Source organism: Malus sylvestris, chromosome 10 (assembly GCF_916048215.2).
Source record: "Malus sylvestris chromosome 10, drMalSylv7.2, whole genome shotgun sequence".
NCBI classification, from domain to species: domain Eukaryota; kingdom Viridiplantae; phylum Streptophyta; class Magnoliopsida; order Rosales; family Rosaceae; genus Malus; species Malus sylvestris.
This window is the reverse complement of record NC_062269.1, coordinates 17,903,134-17,907,099: the sequence shown is the minus strand read 5'-3', so window position 1 is coordinate 17,907,099 and position 3,966 is coordinate 17,903,134.

Here is a 3,966-nt window from a genome sequence, read left to right as displayed (position 1 = left end):
TCAACATATTTTATGAACTTACAATTCCAATTCAAGAAGATCCGTATATAGGATTCTTGATCCGTAAGTTCCTATGATCTTCAAATATTATGTATTATAACATATTAAAGTTTGGTGACAATCCAACGGTCGGATCGTCGATTCATGTTTTTACCAAGTAACATATCATAAAGAATTTAAGCTCAAACGATCAACCAATGTCATACTAACATCAAAACTGAACTCAAGACATCTAATTTAGCCTAAAAATAGTATCGACGACCCTCTAGCCACGCACCGCCGCATGCGCCGCCATGGGTGGTGGTCGGCCACCCTGACTCGCCAGAGAAATCAACTATTTCTAAAAATTCTCAAACTTCACAGAAATGAAGATCTCATTAAGTGGAACAACTTTTATACATGTGACTAAGGCCAATTTGGCCGTGAAGAGCTCCAATTTCACTCAAATCCGCCGGAAATCCTAGAATGGTTGCTATTCGATTCTCCTTTCTTGGCGTTCCAACGTCTCTACAACTGTTTGGGTCTTGTTCCTGGGTCCAAGGGGAGTTGATTAAGGGTGGTAATGGGTGGTGAAACTCGCCGGAAATGAGGAATCGCCGTTGAGCACCTCCAGTGCTCCGGTGAAGTTCCTCGCGGGTTAGGACCTAAAAGCCCTTAAATATAGATGGAGATGGTAGAGGGAAGGGTGTGGAAGAGGTTGTAGGTGATGAATGGGTGAAACCTGCTTGAAAAATGGTGGAGGACCGCCGAAAATCCACCCCGTCGAAGCTAGGTTTTCTGCATATACATGGCTGCAGGAAGAGGAAGGGAAGGGAAGGCTGAGAGCTTCCCTCTCTCCTCTCCTAATTGGTGGAAAGGTTTTTTTTATTTTTTATTTTTTTCTCATCTAATTGGTCCCTATTTTCTATCTTTGAAGCTGATTGGCTTTTTTCCCACAAGGTGGGAGTTCAATAATTTAGTAATCTAAAATGTAAGTAACCAATTTCAAACGTCCGTAACTATACCGTTATAATTCAGACTCGCAAACGTCTTTCGCCTATGCGTTGGTACCATCGAGTACGACACAAATACGCCAAAAGAATAAATCATACGTTCTTCTAGACGATGGTCAACAGAAATCAAAATCCTTGCCTCTAGACATTTTTGTCAATTCCCTCGATTAAAAATAAATAAAAACAAAATTTTAGGGACGGGTTGTCACATTATGCGTAATGAAATGCAAGGAAAACTTAAGGACTGAGATGATTTTCTTATCTATATTTTAGCAAACGCATGTCAAGAAATTAAAATAATTAAAATTCCTATTTATGGGATTGGGTGAATCAAACATCACATTTCGAATGCATGTATGTATAAATATTCTTACCTATTTTATAGAATGATGTATGCTTGCAATATGTTTTGGTTATCTTTGTTTTGTCGATGAATGACTCATTTAGAAGTGTTTTTTAAAATGACCGAAAACGTTTATAGAGAAAATATTTTTAGGTTTTAAAAGCATTTAAAGTGCATTACAACTTCTCCCTGTAATTTTAATTTTTTTGTTAACAAATAATTAGACAATTGCACTAAATTTATTTAAATTTGGGAGGTGACGATCCAAATTGGGATACATTAAATAATTTATAACTTAGCTAAACTCATATATGCTTCTTCGAACAGTTTATAGCTTTATAACATTTTGAGTTTGAAAAATGCAATTGGTCAAATCCAAATGTCAGCCAAGCGGAGAAGAAGTGCGTTACAATTCTGTTGGCCTCCAATGACACGTTTGGTGACACCCAAAAGGGGACAGAGATCCCAGCCGGATCTCATCCCACCAATTCTAAGGATCCGAAAATTCGGATCATTAAAATTTGATCAAATGGTTACAAACAAGAATGTTCTTCTAAAAATGATAATAATTGCAGCCGTTAGATCAAATTTTAAGAATCCGAATCTCTGCCTCTTTAAAACTTGGTGGGGAAGATCAAGCTAGGATCTCTGTCCCCCAAAAGGAATCACCTTTCAACGCCGAGACATGTTCATGCATTGCCTGCCTGGTAAGCTGTTTGCTCACTTTGCAGGGACAACAATATTTGTTTAATTAAAATAATCTCTTTTTTTCTCTTCTTCTGCACCGATGTTCCAGCTGACACATATAAAAAGCGGTAGTAATGACAGAACCATTGATATCTAGAGCGATACGAGGATAGGGAAAAACAAGAGTTGAATTTTGACCATAGATATAAAGGTGAATGTTCTATCATGAATAGAGCAAGCTTCAGTGGAAAATGATTTGTACACACCATGTTTGTTCTTCTGCACACACTTGCTTAAAACGGTTTATTTATTTTTGAGAACTCTAATGAAAAGTTTCTGATACTATTTATTTTAACGAAAAACTACATTTTTACACTAAAAAGTCAATTATGGTACTATTCATTTTACCCTTAACTTTATATTTATATTTAAAACTCAAAATTTTCAAACTTTTTTCATTAATTTTTTTTTTTCTTAAACTTTATTTGATATAATGATCAAAAGCATATAAAAGTGTGCATGAAGAGGAAAAGGAAGTGTGAAAATCTTTTCTGCTATCTACCTCCGTATCTAGTCAAACATGGGGTGCTACTAATTAACACCTGCCTTTGACCTGTGCATCATTCAAAAGATTAATTTGATTTCCATTTTCCACCAACTCAAGCTTTTTTTTTTTTTTTTTTTTTGAACAAACTCAAGCTTTTTTAAGATTATGGACAGTTGCAATTGGTAGATTACCTTTGTCGTCAGGTCATTCCTCTTGAATTTACTGTGTTGCAAATTCAAACCCTTCTTGTGCCTTTCCTGGAGAATATTGTAATGAGCTGATTGAGCAGTCAGTGAAGTGAGAGTCTATTTTGAGAATGAATCCGACATTAATGAGAAGAGGGACATTGCATGCACTTATAAGTAGTTACGCTATTTCTTATATTGCTAATTGATTTTACAGTGGAACCTCAACTTTCTTCATGATATCAGAGCAGGTTGTCCCACGTGTGAAGCTCAACGGCCACACGTGTCCACTTCACTTGAGTTGTGTTGTTCACGCGATAGACTTGAAATTCTCCACATGTAAGGGGGTGTGTTGAGAATGAACCCAACATTGATGAAATGAGAGACCTTCTATGTGTTTATAGGTAGTTGAGTTATTCCCCATATCACCAATTGATTTTATAGTGCAGCCTCAACTTTCTTCGATCTAAAACCGCAACAGTCCGCAGAAAGTGGCCGACTTCCAACGACTTGAAAAGTTTGAGGATGGAGATCATGTCAACTTTTTACTCCCATTGTATGTGTTGGCATGGCACATGTTCTTGAAAAGTTTGTGGTCGGCTACTTCTTTGAATGATTTCAATATTGTACCAATTGCTAAATAAGTGTATATAGTTGAATTCACATGGTCCAAGGAATTACCAATTTTTGCTTTGAAAATTTTGCTCAAACCTTACTTTCAAAAAGAATTATTTTGGCACTTTGAAAATAAGTATTATGCAATGTATAAAATTACAAAGAGAAAATTATGCGTTGAAGACTGCAAAATAACTTTTTATTTTTAGAGCACTAATAACATATTCATTCGTAGACTTTTTCAAACAATGTATAAAAGAATTTGGCTTTTAAAATATGCAATTTTGGAGCAAACGACATTTATAAAGGATGCTGTAATCATCTCACCTAAAAGTTTTAGCAATAGTTAAAAAGATGATTTATGTTGTCATGTAAGGGTGGATTCGAAAAACAAAAACAATAAAAGCTAGCCGAACTAAAGTTGGAAAAAACCAAACTGAAGAAAAATCAAACCGAAATCTCTTTAAGTGATGTCATTTTACATGTTTAGATCTTAACCCTAATACACACCTGTGGACGAGATTTGCGATGTTCCATTGTTCCAAACTCAGAACCCTTACCTAGGTACGCTGGAGGACCTAATCAAAGGCCTCCGTC